The sequence below is a fragment of the Oryctolagus cuniculus genome, chromosome 8, assembly GCF_051225735.1.
Source record: "Oryctolagus cuniculus isolate XC-2025 breed Fujian yellow rabbit chromosome 8, ASM5122573v1, whole genome shotgun sequence".
In the NCBI taxonomy this organism is placed as follows: Eukaryota; Metazoa; Chordata; class Mammalia; order Lagomorpha; family Leporidae; genus Oryctolagus; species Oryctolagus cuniculus.
In genome coordinates, this window is record NC_142874.1 from 76,076,708 (window position 1) to 76,100,130 (window position 23,423).

The following is a 23,423-nucleotide window of genomic DNA, read 5'->3' on the forward strand; positions in this document are numbered from 1 at the left end:
GAGAAAGGTCTTCCATCTGCTGGTTCACTCCCCAATTGGCTGCAATGGCTGGAGCTGCACTGATCTGAAGCTAGGAGCCAGGAGCTTCCTCCAGGTCTCCCACAAAGGTGCATGGGCCCAAGGACTTGGGCCATCTTTCTACTGCTTTCTCAGGCTATAGCAGAGAGCTGTATTGAAAGTGGAGCAGCAAGGTCTCAAACCGGTGCCTATATGGGATGCTGGCACTTCAGGCCAGGGTGTTAACCTGCTCTGCCACAGCACCAGCCCCCTTCTTTGTCTCTTTTAACAGTTTTTGTGTTAAAGTCTATTTTGTCTGATATTGGGATGGCTACAACAACTACTTTTGGTTTCTGTTGGCATGGCATATCTTTTTCTACCTTTATACTTTCAGTTTGCATGCATCTTTCTTGATGAGATGTGATTCTTGTAGACAGCAAATAGATTTTTTTAATCCATTCAGCCAGTCTGTGTCTTTTAATGGGAGAGTTGAGGCCATTTACATTCAAGGTGACTATTGATATGTAATGACTTTTTCCTGCCATTTTTCCAAAAATATTCCCATTTTTTACTTCGAATTTTCTTTGAACTTTTACTGATCCATTTTATTCCTTCACCTTCCATAGTGATGACAGTGTTTATGTGTTTCTATGTGCAACTCATCCTTAAGGATTTTTTGTAGGGGTGGACAGGTGGCAACAGATTGTTTTAATTTCTCTTTGTTATGGAAGGTCATTATTTCACCTTCATTCATAAATGAGAGCTTTGCAGGGTATAATATTCTGGGATGACAGTTTTTTTCTCTTAAGACTTGGACTATATCTCACCATTCTGTCCTAGCCTACAAGGTTCTGATGAGATATCTGCTGTGAGTCTAATTGGAGATTCTCTGAAAGAAATCTGGCATTTCTCTCAAGCACATTTTAGAATCTTTATGTTTTACTGTGGTGATTTTGATTACAATGTGTCATGGTGAGGATATTTTCTGGTGATGTCTATTAGGTTTTCTGTATGTTCCCTGTACTTGGATGTCTTTTTATTTCTCCAAACTAGGGAGGTTTTCTGTTGTTATTTCACTAAAAAGGCTTTCTAATCCTCTCTCTCTCCATGCCTTCAGGAACTCCTAGAACCCAAATGTTGAATTTTTTTTTTTAGTATCCTGTAGATTTCCAACAGTGTTTTTTAGGTTTGTAATTTCCTCTTGCCTTTGGTTTGACTTTATACTTTCCCGTGCTTTGTCTTCTAAGTCTTATATTCTTTCTTCTGCTTCACCGATTCTGTTGATAAGGCTCTCTGCTGCATTTTTGAATTTGTTCTATTGAATTCTTAATTTCATTTTGATTTCTTTTTAAGATCTCAATTTCATAGGAGAAATTTCCTTTCATATCCTGTACAGATTTCAGTAGTTTGTGCATTTGATTCTGATTATTTCTATATAATCTTTTTTTTTTTGACAGACAGAGTGGACCATGAGAGAGAGAGAGAGAGAGACAGAGAGAAAGGTCTTCCTTTGCCATTGGTTCACCCCCCAATGGCTGCTGCAGCTGGCACGCTGCAGCCAGCGCACAAAAGCAGGAGCTGATCCAAAAGCAGGAGCCATGTGCTTCTCCTGGTCTTCCATGGGGTGCAGGGCCTAAGGACTTGGGCCATCCTCCACTGCATTCTTGGACCATAGCAGAGAGCTGGCCTGGAAGAGGGGCAACCGAGTCAGAATCCGGCGCCCCGACCGGAACTAGAACCTGGGGTGCCGGCGCTGCTAGGTGGAGGATTACCTGTTGAGCCACGGTGCCGGCCCCTATGTAATCTTATGATCAATTTTTTGAGCTTGATTTCTCACATTTCTTCCATCTCATCATCTTCACAATCTAGTATGGAAGTGTTGTGTTCTTTTAGGGACTTCATGTTGTGTTCCTCATTCTTGTTTCTTGAATTGCTGCATTTGTTGTTTGGCATTTGTGGAGCTACTCATTTCTTTTTCTTTTTTTTTTCTTTTCTTTTTTTTTTGCTCTGGTGGCTTTTATATTTGTACTACGACTCTGTAGATAAGTGCAATGTTGCTTTTGAATCTCTAGAGGCTTGTAGTGGGTGTGGTCAGAGAACTCTGTTCAGCTCTCCAGGGTTAAGGGCTTGCCTATGTTGACACACCCAGGTTTGGCATGATAAATCTCTCTCTTTTTATCATAAGGAAAATTTATTCTGCTCAGCAGAACTCCTCTCCTCAATGGAGACCAGTGCCTGAGAGCTAGCCCCAGTGGCTATAATATCCATCCACTCTGTCCCAAGGAGCACACAAAGGATCTATGCAGTCCTCAGTGTAAGTTCAGATTCCCCAGCAATGACTCTCACCAGGTAACCAGGCAGCCCTGAGCATGTAGTCTCCCACTGTGAGTGCCCAAAGTCCCAGCCACACTCCCTTCCACACAGTTTTTTTCACAGTCCCAGTACAGAAGCCTCACATAGTCACAAGCTCCTATCCCCCTGTTAGTTCTCCCCACCAGTCAGGGTCTCCATTTGGCTGGTTGCTGGCCACAGACATGAGCTGGCACAGCTGTTACATATGTTTAAAATGGTCTCTGCTCTATCAGCTTGTTACAGGATGCCATTGTAAAGTGATTGTCCTTTTTTTATTTCCCTCCTCTAGTTTGGCTGGTACACTATCCCCCATGGGGTTCCAAGCTGGGTTCCCTCTAGGCTCTTCTTGCAACTGTTTTTGCTAGTGGCTTGGGCTTCTGCAGTCTGGTTTCACTCCCCTTTCCAATGTTGGTGTGTAGGTTCTTCTGCTGGAGTCCTGAGCCCTGGGCACCCACACCCTCTATGTAGGTCCACCATGTCCCTTTAATTTTGATAGAGTTTGCTGCTTTCTCTCTAACTCTTCTCTGAGACTACACTCTCTCCACTTTTTTAAAACTATCTTCTTCTGGGCAAGAGCAATAGGCTCCCTCCCTACTCCACCATCTTGGAACCCAAGACCAAATACTGTGAATTTAAAAACCAGAGTTTGACCATGTATGGGGCAAGTTTTCTTGCCTTTGAAAGGAGATGCAATATAACAGTGGTGGAAATGTGTTAATGGTAGAATGTGGGACATGAGAAGAGTGTTGCTTTGAAATAAAGAGCTCCACAAAAGGTGTTTTGGGGCAGGCATTTGGTGCAGCTGCCTTTTGGAAGCCTGCATCCCATAGCAGAGTACCTGTGTTCAGTCCTGCCTCTGCCTCCACTTCTAACCCAGTTTGCTGCTAATGCACATTCTAAGAGGCATCCATTGTTGATTCAAATACTTGGACTCTGCCACCCTCCTGGGAGACTTGGCTGGAGATCCAGGCTTCTGAACTTGGCCAAGTGTAGCCACAGCTGCTGTGGGCATTTGGAGAATAATCCTTCAGATGGAAAACCACTTTCTTTCCCTATAGATTTCAAAAAAGTAGAGATAATTGAACAATGTAAAGTAATATCTTGCTGTGTGTTACAGATTGCTTATCAAAGTGGCTCAGGAACTGGTGGCAGTCACCTCATATATTAAAAGTGGTTGGGGTCCTTGAAAGATGGCACTTTGATATTGAGTGTGACAAGACTATGATGATGACAGGTTTAGCAGGAATAAGATTATCTTACTTTGGTAATTTCTCCCTAAATTTCCTTTTATTACCACACAAGTCCTAATTAGTTGGAATTAGATTCATATGAAGTGCCATTTGTTTCTCAGGTATGTTTTACAAGATACGTTCAGTCTCCTATGGAAAAGAATTGTCCTCTCCTTGCTCAAATTTTTAAAACAAATTCTGAAATGATTTGATTCACATAGCTCATTTCTATCCCTTATGCTTTATATATCTAAAGAGGTAAAAAATATTGGCATCTATTTGTTTAGCACTATGAGATGAAAGAATGCAAGAAATTTCCCTCTATTCTCAAAAAGTATACAATTGGATCAGAACTATCATCTTGGTGAGATGCATAATTACAAACAAAACCAAAGTATGCATAATTAAATGAACCAGTTTGTTTACCTCATGATCCTCTGTCATGTATGTTCCTCTTTTCAGATCTCAAGCTCCAGAGAGGCTAGGACCTTGTTGCAGTCATTCTGGCACTTGGCACACAGTATTCTGCACATTTAGAGATGCTCAACAAGTGATTTTTGATGATTCTCAATAAGTAAATTTTGATTAGTGCAAGCAGGCTAGCCAGAAATATGCATCTTGATAATCCTTATACTATATGTTTGAAAATGGAACAAATTTGTCTCAAGCAAATACTCTTTTCTCCAAGGTCTTCCCCAGCCTTCCCTCCCTCCCCAGTTCTTGTGATTTCTGGCTATAGGCACTCTCCCCTCTAGCCTGGCTTGGCCATCTACCCTGTAAGTGTAGTCAACTTCATTTCCTTTCAGCAGATTTCATCACCAGTTTTTATCAGTATTACTCATGTGCTCACCAATCAAAATGACACTGTGGTAGAGATCTGAAAGGTAAGTGTGGTGCAGGTGAGCATTCAGGACTCTTCTTTGTAATTTGCAGCAAATTACTCAAATATTCCACTCTTTTGTTCATCTGTGAATATTTGAGAAATGAATTTTCTTCTGTAAACATTCTTTGTCTCCTTTAGACTGGCAGAGGACAGTGGAGCAGCCAACACACAAAACTACAATTTGCACATGGCTAAAGTCCGTGGTTATCTTACAGCATCCTGGGCACTTGATATCCATGAAGTAGGAATTGGGTCTCTGCAGCAGGTGCTTCTTCTTGCATTTGCTGTTCATTTCTGTAGAGAGATGGAGAAGCTCCTTTGCTTGAGGTGAGTTCACATGGAGAGGTCATCATGGCTGGAAAGGCTAGTTAGTCTGTCATTTATTTATATAGATAGGATACTTTTAACATAATTGATTTTAGTCTATATCATTGGATTTTGAACTTAAATATTCATAGTGGTACATATGAAACTACTCATGGTATACTAGATGGCCCATTTAATCAATTGTTTAGACACATTTTTAACTATAAAGGATGATTCCAGATGCTTTCCTAGATTGACATGTATCATGATACTCATACTTCATTTAAATGTATGAAATTCCCAATATACTGTGTAAACTTCTGAAGGTCTCAGTCTCCCTAGGCGGAAAATGCTTATGGTTCTATGAGCATTATACTGTTGAGAATCATTCTAGACATACTTTCCTATGAAATCAGAGCATTTCTCTTAATTACTTTGGGAGTCTTTGAATAACTCCGAAGATACTTTCAATTGATTAGGTAAGTGTTAATTTACATCCCCCTTCCTCTCCTAACAATAGTCTTAAAGTATGCATTATTTTGAAATAAAAAATATTATTTGGGTTTTGTTTAGGTTAGCAAATGTTGGATTGCAGTACCATTATATACCATGCTTAATGCATTGCCTTCATCAATAGTGTCATAAGGTGTATTCTTTCTGTTATCACCTATTTTTTCCAAGGTCACTTTAAAATATATTTTAGAATGTTTATTCTAATCTCTACTCTAAATCTTATCTATTTTATAGTATTTCACTATATTAATATCTTAATAATAGATGTTGTCCTAAGCTCTTCCTATATGTAACTCATTTAATCTTCACCTTTATTAAGCAAATGCACATAGTCTTCAGCCATTCATCAAAAATTACTTATTGGGCATCTGTGAATGTGCAGATTACTGTGTGCCAAGTGCCAGGATGAATTCAGCAAGGTCCTGGCCTCTCTGGAGCTTGAGATCTGAAAAGTGGAAAATATGTGACTGAGGATCATGCAGAAAGGAAACTGGTTCATTTAATTATGCATATTTTTTCTGTTTGTAATTATGCATCTCACCAAGGTTATGATTCTGATCCAATTGTGTGCCTTTTAAGAATAGGGGGAAATCTTTTGCATTCTTTCATCTCATAGTGCTAAACAAGTAGATATCTGTTGCTGTGGATTCATTTCTGAGAGGAAGAGCATGGTGGAAGAGTGGGGCAGGTGTGGCTGGGGCCCCTTCTCTGGAGAGGCTTCCCTGGTGCAGTCTGGGATGTGAAGGTCACTAACTTAGTCTTCACTCCGGCCATGCCACATGGCTGCTTAGGGAGTTGTGGGTCCTAGAACCAGAAAGCCTGTGCAGCCTTCCCAGCGCCTGACTCTGTTGGCAACAGGGTGTGACCTTTTCTATAGTGGATTTGGCAGCTGGTGTCAATGTGATTTTTGAAGAAGGGCTGTTCCCCTTAGTAATTTGTATAGCAGTCTAATCTCTGCAGGTTTTAGGGAAAGGAAAGGCTTCAGCCAATTGATTTGGCCACGTAGTTGCTGAAGTTCATTAAATGAGTATTTATGCTTGACTTTTGGGTTTGGGCCCATTGGAGATATATAGGAGGAGATTTGATAACCCAAGAATTGAAAGGGAGGAAAATGTTGTACCTTTTCTGTGGCAATAGACAAACCCAGGAATTGTAAATTTCTTACTGTCTCACTTAGGCCTTCAGAGTTGCTGCATTCTCGTGAGCAAGTAAGATATCATCCACATAATGTATGACCAAGCACTGATCTTTAAGTGTGCTGGTCGCATGAGAAACGTATCTTTGGCAAATGGCAGGGCTATTTTTCATGCCTTGTGCGAGTACTGTCCACTGAAGTCTTTTTGTGGGGAGCTGGAAATTGGGCTCCCATACTGTAAAGGCAAAGTAGGCCTTATCCTGCTCTGCAATGGGAATGGAAAAGAAGCAATCTTTGATATCAATGGTAACTATGTGGTATCCATTAGGAATGGCCCCTGGATAGGGAATGCCAGCCTGGAATGTTCCCATCTTTTTTATGATTTTGTTGATGGCTCTCAAATCCTGTAGAGGCCTATATTTTCCCTGTTTCTTTGGTATCACAAATATGGGTGTGTTGTGAGGGCTAGTGGAGGGTTCTATATGTGCCTTTTCCAACTGTTCCTGTGCAAATTCTCTAAGGATGCCAAGTTTGGGTTGTAACATTGGCCACTGCTCTACCCAGATGTTTCCTGTTTTTTCCCATTCAATGGGGATTGGGTCTGGCTTTTGTATGAGGTGAGCAGTGGCCCCTAGAATTGGGGGTGAATCTTACTTGTAGGCTCTCCATTAAAGCTGTTGGCTTGTGGAGATTTGTGATCCATAGTAAGGACCACTTGCATTTGTGAGAGCACATCTCTCCCCCATAAGGTCATGGAAACCTCAGCAATTAGTGGAAAGATGGTTCCTGTGTCTCCATTGTCATCTCACCACGTTACAGGTGTGATGACCTGATCAGCCAATTTTAATCCTCCAACAGTTTGGAGGTTGGACCCAGGCGCTGTCTTCCAATGTTGCATTTTTCTTGTGTCCCTAGATTTTAAGACAGTGGCATCTGGCCCCATATCAATTAAACCTACAAAGGAAATGTCATCTAAATATAGGGTCAATTTTGGCCTCAGATTGAAGATAGGCATCGACCAGTTAATAGTGGTGGGATTCCCTCTTACTGGGCTGAGGGCCACCCTGCTGGGAGTTTAAAGGCTTGGTCTTGCAATCTCTTGCCCAATGAAAACCTTTTTTTACATCTGGGACACAGCCTTTTGGGCTTGCCCCATCTGTCAGCATTTGGGCAGTTTCGCCGTAGGTGTCCCATTTCCTGACATCCCCAACAGACTGGATGGTCATTAGGCTTCCTTGTGTTCAGTTTGTTAATGGCTGCAGTTAGAGCTTGTATGGGTGTATCAGCAGGGTTTACCTCCTTTGTAGCTACTATCCATTTAGAAATGTCTTCATTATGGTCTGGGGTGATTGCAGCTTTTGCCTCTTTGGTAGCACCTTCCCAAGCTAATTGTTTGACCAAATTGTCTTGATCGGGGCCAGGCAGTAATCTTTTCTCTACTGCCTCCAAGACTCTGGCAAGGAAATAGGAGAACCATTCACCTTGGCCTTGAACTAGGTTTCTAAAGAGCTGACTATAATTAGGAGGATTTATATTTTTTAAGGCTCTAAGTGCTAAATCTCTGACCTGATCAAAATAGGCAACTACTCCAATGCGGGCCTGTTCACAAGGATGTATGTAGGTGCTGCAGCTTGTAAGCATATCGAAGGTTACTGCAATTCCATAGGCAGCATTATTCCTCACCATGGTTTCAGCCTCTTCTTCATAGGAGGCTTTCCACTGTAAGAACTGTGGTCTTGACAAACATGCTTTGAGCAGTGTAACCCAGTCAAAAAGAGTTTGAAGGTTCACTGCCCATTGTATGAGCACCTGTTCAAAGCAGGGAGAGTTGGGGCCTGACTCTTGAGAAGCCTTTTTTAGCATAGTAAGGTCATTTATGGGTGTTGGAATGCAGGGCCTGAATTCTGCATCAGCTCCTACATTAATGGCAAACATACTGGTGGGATGGGGTCTAGTGGCTGCCCTAAGAGCCTGAGGTACCCAAGGACTGCCACAAATGTGGGGATCCTCACTGGGTGCAGATGGGATGACCTCACATGGGTTATTGCCTCGAGGTCATCTAAGTTCATCACATGAGTATTTAGGGGGTGGCTGACCAGGCATTGCCACATTGTCTGCTGTCATGTCATTTTCACTGTCAGAGCTCTCTCTCCCTAAGTCATCAACTGTTGTCTATGAGGCAGGGACCTGGAGTGTCAGGCTCTTAACACTCACAGATTCATTATGTTTGGTAATCTGCACGGGATTCTGAGAGGGGGGGTATCTTTCTCATGTTTGAGTGCTTAAGAGCGGCATGCTATGCCAACTCTAGCCAAAGGAAAGACACATACAGCACTGCTGCCATAACAAAGCAAATTCCTAGCACCTCAGCAGCTGATGGCATTATGCAGGGGGTTCCCTATGTTAGATGAACAGATAGTGGTGGTCAGATCACATGTATGTCCTGTGCTTAGTGGGGGACTTCCTTGATTTGTTAGGTCAAGGCTATATGCCCACATGGTGTCTCCAGAGCATCACCTCTCTCAAGTGAGGGAAGACGATTTGGTTCTGAATTCTGGAATGATCAGTCCCTTATGTGAATTTGCCAGGCAAACTGAAAGTAAAAGGAGGAGCCGAGAAATGGTGTTACACTTCTGGATGGTGTGTGCCTAACCTGGGGTCACTTAGACCGAGGACAAGGATAAGGAAAGGGGCTTAGGAGGGGGGTTCTGTGCTCACCCTCACAGAACCAAACAGCACACAAAACACCGAGGGGCACTTGCCGAAATCCAGGGGGGACCTTGCCGAGTCTGACACACTGTTTCTCTCTCAGTCATGTTGGTGCACCACATGTTGCTGTTGATTTCTTCTGAGAGGAAGAGCGTGGTGGGGGAAGAGGCGTGGAGTCAGCACACAGACCCTGGGAGTCAGGTGAAAGCAGGCCTGAGGCAAGCAGCCTGCAGACTCATTTATTTCAGTTGCTACAGCAGCTTATATAGCCAAGGTAGCCAATCCGGTCAAGGGGCGGTCTATGCCCTAACCAATCACACCCTGTTGCCAGGCAGTTTCAGAAGCCATACAATCACAGCCTGTTTCCAGGCAGTTTCTGTTGCTAGTGACCATCTTGGCATGACCTTCTCATTCCACCACAGATATCAATATTTAATGATGGTTACAGGAATGCTTTTATGAAACACCATAAACTGAGAGTTGTTGGAATTACCTAATGGGATTTCAGGGGGCTAGAAAAGATCACCCAACAAATGGATTTTGATAATAAGGAAAGTAATCATGCACAATGGAAATAGTGTTGATTAGGTGCACTCAGACATCTAGGTTTCCAAATAGCCTCAGTGATCCCTGTTAAGACTCAAACATTCAGTTGAACTCTAGGGCTATTCAGTACCTCTAACACTTGAAATATGGATTCACCATCAAGGTGGCCTGTACCAATGCCATCTCACTAGTCCAAGTGATCAATTTCAGTTCATAATTGATCATAATGAAAGGACTAAGAGTCAAAGGGAGCACATAAACAAGTCTAGTACTAACCGATAGAATAAATAAAGGGGAGAGTGATCCAACATGGGAAGCGAGATACTCAGCAGACTCATAGAATGGTGGATGTCCTAAACAGCACTCTGGCCTCAGAATCAGCCCTAAAAGTATTCCAATCTGGCTGAAAAGTCCATGAGAGTATTTCAGGCATGGAAAGCCAAGACACTCTGGCAAAAACAAAACAAAACAAAACAAAAACAAAAACAAAAACAAAAAAACCCAAACAAAACCACACCTAAATGAAAGATCTCCGCGAGTGAGATCCCAGTGTAAAGAACAGGTCTTCAAAGAAGGAGGTACCTTTCTCTGAAGGGAGGAGAGAACCTCCACTTTGACTATGACCTTGTCTAAACAAGATAAGAGTCAGAGAACTCAAGGGGCTTCCATAGCCTTGGAAACTCATGACTGGTGCATAGGGAGATTACTGATGCCATAAACAGGAGTGTCAATTTGTAAAGTCAACAACAGGAGTCACTGTGCACTTACTCCTCATGTAGGATCTCTGTCCTTAATGTGCTGTACATTGAGACTTAATGCTATAACGAGTACTCAAACAGTATATTTCACTTTGTGTTTCTACGGGGGTGCAAACTGTTGAAATCTTTACTTAATGTATACTAAACTGATCTTCTGTAAAAAAAAAAAAAAGAAGAAATTATCAATTCCCAACTTGACTCTCACTGGGATTAAACATGACAATAGGTCTGACCTGATTTCATCATTTAAAAAATCAAAAAAAAAAAAAAAAGAAATATGGATTCAAAAGGAAAGCAGGAATAGTGTTTTAGTAAAACATGGAGATAATAATTCTGGTAGTCTTTTAATGAAATATGTTAAAAATTCTTATAGAAAGCAGAGACTGCTTGCAACATTATATGTCAATTTGGTAAACAATGGCAATAATGAAATTTTCCCCAAAACACTCCATGATACTTTAATGTCAGTCTTTCTATATTTGGCAAACAAATGATCTTATAGTGCATCTAGGAGTGAAGTCCAGAAAGTAAGGCCCTAGAATGAAATGTTGGTCTCAGTAGTAGGAGATACCAACCAGTCTATTGCTTACAGCTCCCTCTATAGCACCAGTTTTGCTTTAGCTGGGGCCTTTAACCTTTAAAACAGCCCAAACTGGGTTCAGAAAGGTAGCAAAGGGAATGATAGGAAAGGCTGAAAACCTGAGAGCAAGGGCAGCTTCTGGGTTCTCATTGCAAATGTGTGGACCCTGAAAATCTTTATGAAGTAAGGGAGATATTGGCATTAGTGAGCTTGATCATTTCAGGAAAAGTGGCAATGAAAGCTCTGTTTGCATTTTCACATATGAGATGTATGACTAGGCATTCTGTGAAATGACATTTCTAAAGGTTGGTGTGGCATGCATTTTGTTCATTCCCTGTCAGCTAGGATTTTTAGCACAAATTCTTAGATCTTTATATCATCTATGTGTTGCTGTTCACTCTTGTGGGGTTTTTAATGTCCTATTTTATTTATTTAGTTGAAATTTAGAGTGATTAAAGACAGAGGGAGAGAGAGGGATGGAGAGATAGAAAGAGAGAGAGAGAGAGAGAGAGAGATATGTATACCTCAAAACCAGTGGTTCACTACCCAAATATCTATAATAGACAGTACTGGACCAGGTCAGATCAAGATCCTAGAACTACAGCTGGGCCTCCCACATAAGTAGCAAGGTGCCCAAATCCTTGTTCCAAAATCCATTGCTTTTCTAGGTTCTCTCTAGTAAGGAGCCAGATAGAAGGGCAGCTGGATCTCAAATCAGCATTCCAGTATGGAGTATGGCATCACAAGTGGTGGTGGACTAATCCACTGCAACATCAAGCAAACCTGTCTCAACATCCTATGCTGGGAGGCTTACCTTATGTAGAAGACATTTAAACCAACAGCTGAGGAGTCACGACTGACTTCCACACATTGCTCTACACAGAAAATGCAGCATTCTAAGTGTGATGGGTCACTGCTCTGGATTAGCTATCACTCAGTTTTTCTTGTCATAGGTAGAGGAATGAAAACCTGTTGCAGTTGAGCCCTTCACAGTCAGAAGTTGAGACTTAAAACACATCTGAACTTTGAGTGAGATCCTTTTCCTAGTGTTGTCAATCTGAGAAGCCAGCCTCTATGGGAAAGCTTAAGCAGAGTATACTCACCCATGAAATTTGGATTTTGCTGCATTCAGAGAATATCAACAGTAAGTATTTTTTTTTTTTTTTTTTTTTTTTCTTCTTTTTTTTTTTTTTTTTTTTTTTTTTGACAGGCAGAGTGGACAGTGAGAGAGAGAGACAGAGAGAAAGGTCTTCCTTTTGCCGTTGGTTCACCCTCCAATGGCCGCCGCGGCCGGCGCGCTGCGGCCGGCGCACCGCGCTGATCCGATGGCAGGAGCCAGGAGCCAGTGCTTTTCCTGGTCTCCCATGGGGTGCAGGGCCCAAGCACCTGGGCCATCCTCCACTACACTCCCTGGCCACAGCAGAGGGCTGGCCTGGAAGAGGGGCAACCGGGACAGAATCCGGTGCCCCGACCGGGACTAGAACCCGGTGTGCCGGCGCCGCTAGGCGGAGGATTAGCCTAGTGAGCCGCGGCGCCGGCCAACAGTAAGTATTTTTTGTTCTATTTACTTTTTGAAAGTATGAGTGATGCACATACACATACATATACATATATATATATATGCACACACATATGCACACACACAGTGGGAATAGAGAAAGAGAGGTAGATAGATAGATAGGTAGATAGATAGATAGATAGATCAAAATCTGTTCACTCCTCCAAATGCCTGCAACAGCTAGGTCTGGGCCAGGCTGAAAAAAGGATCATGGATCTACATCTGTGTCTCCCACATGGGTAGCAATGAGCCCAAGTGCTTGAGGCATGATGTGCCAGTCTTACAGGTAAGTTTGCAGGGAGCTGGATTGGAAGCAGAGCAGCTGGGACTTGTACCACCATTTTGACTTGGGCATCACAAGTGGTGGCTTAACCCACTGTGAAACCAGGCTGGCTCAATCAGTGTTTTGTTTCTCATGCAAATCTATAGATAGCTAGAGTGGGTCTGTTTCACAGGTCTCATTCTGACATTCTGACATTGGCTAGTGGCTAATCTTGATCCTTAAGATTAACTCAGAATCATTCACACTGCCTTTTGCCAACATTTCAACATTTGCCATGTCTCATTGCCAAGCCAGAGAGTACAGTTGTCTCTCTGGTCTTTGAGGATCGGTTCCACTCACCTGTGGATACTAAATTTTTTTTTTGACAGGCAGAGTGGACAGTGAGAGAGAGAGAGAGAGAGAGACAGAGAGAAAGGTCTTCCTTTTCTGTTGGTTCACCCCACAGTGGCCACTGTGGCCGGCACACCACACTGATCCAAAGCCAGAAGCCAGGTGCTTCTCCTGGTCTCCCATGCAGGTGTGAGGCCCAAGGACTTGGGCCATCCTCCACTGCCTTCCCAGGCCACAGCAGAGAGCTGGACTGGAAGAGGAGCAACTGGGACAGAATCCAGTGCCCTGACTGGGACTAGAACCTGGTGTGCCGGCGCCACAGGTGGAGGATTAGCCTATTGAGCCGTGGAGCCGGCCAGATACTAAATTCTAAAGATACTCATATTCCTTGCATATAGTGGTATATTACTTCCATTTCATCTGCTCATATATTCCTGCATACTCTAAACCAACTCTGGATAACATTATAATATCTAGAACAGTGTAAATAGTTATACTACTTTGGGGGGAGGACTGAAAGGAAAAAGAATCTTTACATGTTCAGTTGTCTTTCACTTTACTTGAGTAGCCTGAAGCTTTACATTGTAGCCTGAAACTGTCAGAGACAATATTGTGTGAGTGAATGACCATGGGTAACATTAAGTATTTGACCTGTTTTTGACTCAGTAGTTGTCATTTACCAGCCTTGTAACAGATCACAATTTACTTTTGGGCACTACTATTCAAAACTCCCCTAGCTCAGAGAGCTGTTGATTTCTTTCAAGTTTAAGCTCTCTTGAACAACATCATTATTTGTTTTCATCCATACTACCTCAAATTGGAGATTCCTCCAAATTTATGTCAATTCCATATTCTTCTAAACCACAGCTTGCCATTTCTTTGAGGTATTATCTGGGAGAATTTTGATGTGAAAACTCGGGCAGGAAGGTTTTTAAAAATTGTTATTTTGCTTAGAGTATATAAAAAGTCTCATAGTAGAACAAGGGTTCCATGCCTGTCTTGTTAATCATTTTCTCACTATACAACATGCATGCTGAACAGAAGCTGCCTTTATAATTAGAATGTAATGAAGCTTCTTATGTTCATTATCACCCCTGCTTTAAAATATAGGCTCAGAAACCATTAGCATCATAGGATACATATACCCACAGAGACATTTTTCACTTCCTGCTTTCATTTGATATTTCATTTCAATTCTAGTGTTTAATATTTTTCCCATGTATTGCTTATGAAAAATCAGAATGGTGGTAGAATGCTACACTGTAACTCCTAAACTCCCAACAAGACGTCACTAATGCTGTCAGGTTTAAATTAAGAGGAATTTCTTTAAGCTCATTAAGAGTGTGATATTCAGCTTTTCTAGTAGGAAGCTAACATGGGGGATTTCTCAATTCAAGAATATTAACACACTGAGTAAAAAGACACATGCTTTGTTGTTTCTAGGTTCTTTATTTGAGTAATTTCATTTAATCTCATGCATTACTGAGGAAGCTGAACTGTGGGCTCGATGGGTATCCCAGTTGTGCTGTTGTTTGACATTTACATGGTCCCTTCCTTCATTCCCCAGCCAAGGAAGTTCATCCTGTGGCTTCCCAATAAGCACATCCAATAAAGTGTTTCTGAAATATTTTCTTTTCACCTTTTGCATCCTTTTAGCAATTGAGTATCCAGGACACAGGGGATTTCCTTCACATGCTTTCAAAATTTACCCATGTCTGATTGTGTAATTTCTATTTACACTTTTCTCAGGTATTCCACTATTAGATGATTGACTAAAGAATGGAAGGAAACAGAAGACAGAAGCCTTTATCTTAATCTTTCTTTGCTTAAAGAATCCATCAGGTAAGATCTTTGACTGGTGTGAGACTTAGTTTTCTATCTACTCAGAAAAGTATTCAAATGAACATCAGATCCAGAGAGTCCTTGAGGAATTCTGTTTTGTATTACTTGTAAATAATCTTATTCTTGTTTGTGAAATATGTGAAATTTATTTCAAGTAATTTTGTTCATTATCACCATAATAAATGTTTATGTTGGAATAACTGTAGAATGGATACTCTCCTCTCTCTTTCAAATTTTTTATTTATATTTTATAACATTAGAACAGTAGGGATCCTTCCATTCTACATGATTGTATCTTTGAAAGCCAGCAGTATTTGCTGGTGCCTATTTATAAAGTATACATAGAAAAGCTACCTTATATCTATTAGTGTTGAAAATTGTGTTCCAATCTGGCCAAAACCTTGTGACCCAGCAATAAGACCATTATACAACATCTAGATAGAAAATGAGTTGACCTTCTGATAACCCAAGTCAACTTACGTTACCATGTTACCTATTTTTATCCTCTATCATTGGATCTATTTTTTATATAAGAGAAACACAATGTATTTTCAGTTATTTGTATGAAATACATTTTCATCTGTTTATTTGTGTCCTTTGCTATGCAACTTGTTTCCACAAAGGGACTTACATCAGATCAAAATCTTTTTTTTCAATTGTCATTCATCTTCTGTGTTTGAAAGACAGAGAGGGTAAAAATAGAGTTCTTCCATTTGCTGGTTCTTTTCTCAAATTCCTGGAGTAGTGAGGGGGTAGATCAGGCTGATGCCAGGTTTAAAGAACTCAGCTGAGGTCTCCCACATTGGTGGCAGGGATCCAGGCACTTGAGCCAGCAGTCCTGCCTCCTAGAAGGAGTATATGTAGTAATGTGGAATTGGCAGTTGTTGATCTGGGACTTGATACTGGCACTGTAGTAAAAGATGTTGGCATCTTAACTGCTGAGCCAAATATCCATTCTGAATCTATGTTGTCTTGGAATATTATCTGTGCACCCAAAACCCTCCAAGTATAAACTGGATAACTCCTAATCTAAGTCCATGCAAGAATACTATCTCAAACACCCTTGAAAACTGTCCACATATGGATATTCCTGCTGGAAGCCAAGAGGTACCTGTGTATTTCTTTGTGATAGAGCAGCTCTTCTGATACCCAGCGAGCCCCAGATGGGGAACCATCCAGCAGAGCAACAGAGAAACCCTATCTAGACACTGAGAGAATACTTCCAGGGTTTCTGGAGTGCTATTTGTGGGTCAGGCAGGCATCAGGGATTGAATTATCTTATTCCATGCTTTATCTCACACTTCATCACAACACTTTGAAAGTTTTTATCTTCTTTTTACAGATATAAGAGCTGAGATGCAGAAATATTAAATAGTTTGCCAAAACTCAAACATCCATAATCTATCTCCAGTCCCAATTCCAAAGACCCTATTATTTTACCACCTGCCCTTACCTCTAAGAGGTGAGGTGAAAGGAGAGGGTCCCCTGCTCCAGCACACAAGCTTAGCTGCAAGAATAGAATGCTATGTACATCTCATTCCAAGTTGGAGAAGTGAAGACCAGGGAATTACAATATTTGAGTATCCAATTGCCAGTCTACTCTATGAAGACATAAGGAATGGAATAACTAACACCCTGCTCCCACAGCACTGTTTCAATAGGCAGTATTCTAAAAAAATCCTTTTTATAAGAAGTTGCCTTGAGTAGCTTATTAGCCTAGGGTATTATAGTCATAGCATCATTACATTTCTTCCATCATGATTTTCTTCTCTCATTCCTTTATGCACTTTTGTAGCCAAATTGTGTGTTTAATTTGTGTTTACCATATTATCCTATCCCCCTCTACTGTTTCAATCAACTTGAGAAATAGACATGGGAAATAGGAGATCTGACTTAATGTGTATATTATCATCAACATTATTAGTTTCTTTAGGAAGGTTGAGTAGGCCATGTTTTTATCGCTTTATCCTCCATTTTGTGATTTCTTTTTCTCATTTCTATAAACTATGGGAATGATTATTAATATTGCGAGCCTGATTTTCCACTGTGATGTTGAAACTCTGCCTTGAATGAAAAGATAGATGACAGATGCAGCTATAGGCAGCATTTCAGGGTGCACTTAGATATTTTACAATGGCTTTGATTTGTTCAAAAATGTTCTCAAATATTGTTCATTTTATGTACTTAGTTTTTGTGATAGCACTTCCAATCTGGCGTTCCAGAATTCACTCGAAGTACCTGCCTTGTGCCAAGGTCCTGAGAAGTAAAATATGACTTCCAATTCCTGCCAGTAGAGGGCAGCAAAGAACACTGGAGCAGGTGCTTGATATCAGCTACTGAGGATGTTTCCCTTGGTGGAGGCAAAGATGAGGGTGTTCAGAGGACCAACATGAGAAAGGATAATTACATGGATCCAGGAGGGAGACCAGAACATATGGGGAGTGTGAGGGTTCTCCCAAGGGCTCATAACTGCCAGCATAAGTAGACATCTGGAGAGTCATTGATTATAACCTTTTCTTGGTATTGACTGCTATTTCCAGCTTGTCTGATGCCAAGGTCTGGCTGCCTAAGGTAACAGGCAACTAAAAGAATATCTGGGCACTAATACAAACTGGCTGGCTGAGAGTTATCAACAAGCTTCCCACAGAGGCTGGGGGGTCCAGAAGCAGCCCTGTGAGGGAGAAGAATGAATGGGTGTGAGGGCTCACCAAATCCAGCTGCAGACGATACTGAGGCCCCCAGTACATGCCAGGAAGATGATTCTGATATATATATATATATATATATATATATATATATATATATACACACACACACACACACACACACACACCCCAAGGATATTTTCCCCTTGTCTGGGGGGGGGGTGCTGCTTAGCTATGGAAACACTGTGTGCTTTAGGACTTAGAGAGTTCTCACTTTACCAACTGTTATATATCTGGCCCCCAGTCACACAACTTCACTGAGCTTCAGTTTCTCCACCTGTAAAAATGGAATTAATAATTCTTATCTCAGAAGCTGATGTTGAGGCAAGGAGATGCTATATATAGACTACCTTGCAAGAAGCTTGACGTTTTGTAGCTGCTCAATGGATTTGATTGTGTGGCATATTCTCCCTCTTTCTCTGTGGCCATGGACAAACATCCATGATACTGTTCACTATTTTGGAAAATAATGTCTCCCTGTCTTTTCTAAGCATCCTTGGTATTAAGCAAGAATTACTATATTGGTTAGCTTGCTAAATTTTCTATACTGTTATCCCATTTTATAGTTGTCACAATCCTTTGAGGTGCACTATCACCTCTGTTGTGCAGTTCGAGACACTGAGACTCTTCTAGAATAACTCTTTTTTTTTCATTTTCAATTATATACAGAAGATTGATTTAGTATATATTAAGTAAAGATTTCATCAGCTTACACCCACACAGAACATAAAGTGTAAAATACTGTTTAAGTACTGGTTATAACATTAATTCACATTGGACAACACATTAAGGACAGAGATCCCACATGTGGAGTAAGTACACAGTGACTCCTGTTGTTGACTTAACAAATTGACACTCTTGTTTATGGCGTCAGTGATTTCCCTAGGCTCTAGTCATGAGTTGCCAAAGCTGTGGAGCCTTTTGAGTTTGCTGACTTTGATCTTATTTAGACAAGGTCATAGACAAAGTGGAAATTCTCTCCTCCCTTCAGAGAAAGGTACCTCCTTCTTTGATGGCCCATTCTTTCTACTGGGATCTCACTCACAGAGATCTTTCATTTAGGTCCTCTTTTTTTATTTGCCAGAGTGTCTCAACTTTCCCTGCCTAAAATACTCTCATAGGCTCTCAGCCAGACCTGAATGCCTTAAAGGCTGATTCTGAGGCCAGAGTTCTGTTTAGAACATCTGCCATAGAATAACTCCTTTTACAAGCACTCTATACATGGCGAATGCTGAAGGGGGGTTCAAAAACTACATAGTTTGGTTGTAGCCCTCCTGCCAATGTTACTACAAAACCTTCTTTCCTATGTAGATAGTTCATAACCCATTTACTTTTTTTGAGGTTTAATTTATATATATATATGTATGTATATATATTTGAGAAAATTAACTTTGAAGAACCCAAGAATAGTGCATCCTTTGTGAGCACTTTGACATTACTATAGCTTATGAGACATAGATAATATCCTCCACTTAATACATTAAAATGAAGTAAATCTTTGCAAACAAGTTTTATTATGAACTCTCATAATCCAACAATTTGAGGACAGAGGTCCTGCATAGGAAGTTAATGCACAGTGACTCCTGTTGTTAATTTAACAATTAACACCCTTATGTGTGATGTCAGAGAACACATGAGGCTCTTGACAAGAGCTGCCATCACCCATTTAAACACTTAAGGGGGAAAATTGAATAAAAGAATTTTGTGTTGTGATATGTTAAAATAACATTTTAATTGATACAGCATCACATTGATACTATCTCTTCATTTGGTATTTAGGGCTGAAAGGTCAGTGTTCAATGACAGAAATGAAAATAGACTGCAATGGTCAGAGTTCTCCCCCCCCCCACCCAATTCTCCTGTTGAAGCCCTTACCTCTTTCTCTTTCTGTGCCATGCAAGGACACAGTGTGAAGATGGCTGTCTATAAGCCAGGAAAAGAGGCTGAGTGAATGGGGTCCCATGCTCTTGGACTTTCAACCTCCAAAACTGTTAGACAAGTAAACTTTCTTTGACACATTACCTAGCCTAAGGGGTTCTGCTACAAGAACAGAAAATGGGTGAAACATGTATTTATTTTAATGTTGTACATACTATTTTTGTATAAAATATTATATAATTATACTAAAATATGAAAAGAAAAATATTACACTATAGCTCTGAAATATATTGCCGCTTGGGCAAACTGGAGGAAAGATTGCTGAAATCTCTCTGTGTTTCTTACAACTGCATGCAAATGAACCATCATCTCAGTTTAATTTTGAAGAATTGAATGATGGTGCCAAAATCTAGAAAACCAATATATCAGTTAGAGAGTTTGTCAGTTATGGCATGAGCCTTAGAACCTTGACATCAGAATGCTGGGTGATCTTGACTACTACGGAACACACAGTCTTCAGGGACTTGTTCATAGTCTCTGTTGAAGAGTATAGACAGAGCCAAATATTTTGAAAAATGGGAGAAATAGAATTGTTTTCAGGATATGATAATGATGTCAGACCTTCTGGAAGTCATCTGCCAGTCCCCAGTGCAAGGTAGCCTTTTCCTATACTACTTGTGATCATTTAAACAGACTGGTAGCCCCAGGAAGAGTTCTGTCCTGTTTTCCCTAAAACAGAGGAAGTAATTCCTGCCTTTGGTGCTGGTTTCATGAGAATCTACTTTTGTTCTTTGATTTAGTGCTACTGAGCACAAAGAGCAGGATTTGTACTGTCAGGAGAGACATTTCCTTGGCTTCATGGCAAATAGTTTTCTCTGGAAAGATCTCGAAGAGGCTGTCCTGTTTATGAAAGAGTTTTATGTTCTGCTCAGTCTAACTGATTTTACCTACTATGGCCACAGAGTCCCATTGGTACATGGTCCTAACTCAACAAGTTATATCTAAGCTTTTCTGATGTTAAGAAATGTTTGTGGATGTTTCCAGTATTATTTCATGTTGTTTAACACTTCTCTCCCCTCGCCTCCCAATTTGAACACTAATTTAGATAAGATGGGAAGCATTTTACTAAGTGGGAATCAATGTATCCCTATTATGTAAATTATCATGCTAAAAGGGGACCATGTTACAATGACTTCTTTACCAATTGCTTTATCATTTTGTTTTACATGTGATAGGCTAAAAATATGCCTTTTATTCTCTCTTCTGAAACCATATTTTAAGAGCTTGGTGAGTGACAGCTGTGGTGTCCATCTTAGTGTTCCTTACAGAGGGCAGTGTGGTAGTTGAATGGAAATACTCTCTTTAGGGATGTAAACTGCTTTAGGATATCAGGGGTATGTGATTTAATTTTCCTTTGAAAAGGCAGAAGACACTTTTCTCAGAGTTCATGCCTGTTGCTTTTACTTAGAATGAATTAGCAGCAAATATGTATGGAGAACTTCACAGTTGAAGATTGCTTTTGATATTTTACTTTAACTTGCACTAAAACCAGGCAGATTGATATTACTTTTCCAGATTACATGTTCTCTTTTATGATATATGCTCCCTTTCATACACAGCCAGTTAGAAACAAACTCTGAAATTTTCAATAATCTTCAGTACTTTCTTTTTTATTCTTAAAATTTATTTATTAAGAAATACAAATTTTCAGAAATGCAACTTTAGGAATATAGTTATTCTTCTCACTATATCAGCCCTCCCATACACACTCCCATGCCTCCTCTCCTCCCTCCTCTAAGCCTGGTCCAGGTGTTGGAAGATAGCTCTGTGCTAGGATCTGCTTCTGAGCTAATTCAGAACATTGGCTGAATTCCCTTACTTGTATTTGAAGTACATTCCTCCTCCAGCTGTCACCTGGGGGCTGGTGTTTGCTCCTGGGAGCTGACTATTCTCATGTTTCTATGTAGCTCCTGCCCATATTATAGATTCGTTCTCCCTTGCCCTTCAACTCTCTCTGGCTTCCCCTTCCCCTTCCCCCATGTCCTGAGTCAATGTAGATGATATTCTCTGATTTGGGGACCTCTTGGGGGTTAGTTTAAGCCTCCTAAACTAGGGAATGCAATCTCCCTATTTGAAGGTTCATCACATTCATTCTGTCTTCACAGTCTCTTTTTGCAAATAGCACAGTCATAGGTTGCAATCATTAGGGTGTGAGTCTTTTGAGTGGGTTGCTTTAGAACCCTCTGTGTACCACAGACTTCCTGGAAAGCATCCCTTCCATCATTCCACCAGCAACTGTCCAGGGTTACCAAGACCTCCATGTTAGTAAGTCAAATGATCAGTCCTCAGTAATCACCTGCCTTACCTTCCATAGCATTTGATGTGAATGACGGCTCCCTTCTTGTTATCCTCTCAGTTCTCCACTTACCTGACACCTCTTGGTTGGAGTTGCTGTCTTCTTTTCCATGCCTGTAAGATGCTACTTGCCCCAGGTTCTCCCTTGCATGTGTCCCCTGTCCAACTCTCTAAGTGCCATCTGCTCTTTGAGACCTGTAAAACCTGAAACCCCATTGGCATCCATAGTTGGAGATCCTTGTCTGAGGAATTGAGATGACAGTTTTATCATGTGTCACTCCTAATGACTGGCATCAAACTATTCTGCAACCATTGACTAGCTACTCTTTGGTGTTTGATGTTGAGCAGGGACGGTGATGTTCAGGAGGCCATCATCTCAGGAGATGAAAATACTTCCCAGGAACATGCCGAAAAGCCACTCCTGGTGCACGGTCCGATAAAGTTAAGAACCGGTAATAAGAAGACAAAGCATCAGGCTTTCTTATATGAGGATGAATTGAAAATCTCTAACATTGGGTAGGTACATACGCTGCATGCTATCCTGATCATCGTGAAATATATTGTCTCTTACAAACTTCATTTTCATGCACTCTTTCTCAGTAAGTAGCATGTTTTTACTTTGTTTTTGCCAATGGTTTGATTCTTCACTTATTAAACAAGTATTCGTGGAAGTATTATTCTGTATTGTGCCCCTGTAGACAATGCAATCAAGAATGGGAGAGGCAGGGTTCTTCTCTCTCTCTCTCTCTCTTTTTTTTTTTTTGTATTTTTTTTAACTTTTATTTAATGAATATAAATTTCCAAAGTACGACTTATGGATTACAATGGCTTCCCCCCCATACCATCCCTCCCACCTACAACCCTCCCCTTTCCCACTCCCTCTCCCCTTCCATTCACATCAAGATTCATTTTTGATTATCTTAATATACAGATCAGCTTAGTGTACATTAAGTAAGGATTTCAACAGTTTGCTCCCACACAGAAACATAAAGTGAAAAATAATAGATGATTTTTTTAAATGATGATGAAATCAGATCAGACCTATTGTCATGTTTAATCCCAGTGTCTCTCTCTCTCTTTTTGAACATTTATTTATTTATTTGAAAGGAAGAGTTAGAGAGAGGCAGAGGAAGTGAGAGAAAGAGAAGGAAGAGGGGGAGGAGAGAGAGAGACAGACAGACAGAGAGAGAGAGAGAGATAGAGAGAGAAAGAGAGACAAAGACAGAGACAGAGAAAGTCTTCCATCCACTGGTTCACTGTCCAGATGGCAGCAACTGCCAAAGTTGTGCCAATTTGAAGCCAGGATCCAGGATCCAGGAACTTCTTCTAGATCTCCCACATGGGTACAGGGGCCCAAGGACCTGGGTCATCTTCTAATGCTTTCCCAGGCCATACCAGAGAGCTGTATTGGATGTTGAACAGCCAGGACTTGAACTGGCACCCACATGGCGTGCTGGCACTGCA

General features: G+C 40.9%; 1 long non-coding RNA gene across 1 annotated transcript; it reads left to right on the top strand.

The window, feature by feature from the left end:
- Window positions 1-11,967: 11,967 nt before the first annotated feature.
- On the top strand, window positions 11,968-22,795 carry LOC149125061 (uncharacterized). The gene is made up of 3 exons (XR_016212291.1): window positions 11,968-12,152; window positions 14,929-15,021; window positions 22,308-22,795. It is a non-coding gene; the product is annotated as an uncharacterized LOC149125061 (long non-coding RNA).
- The last annotated feature ends 628 nt before the right edge of the window (window positions 22,796-23,423 follow it).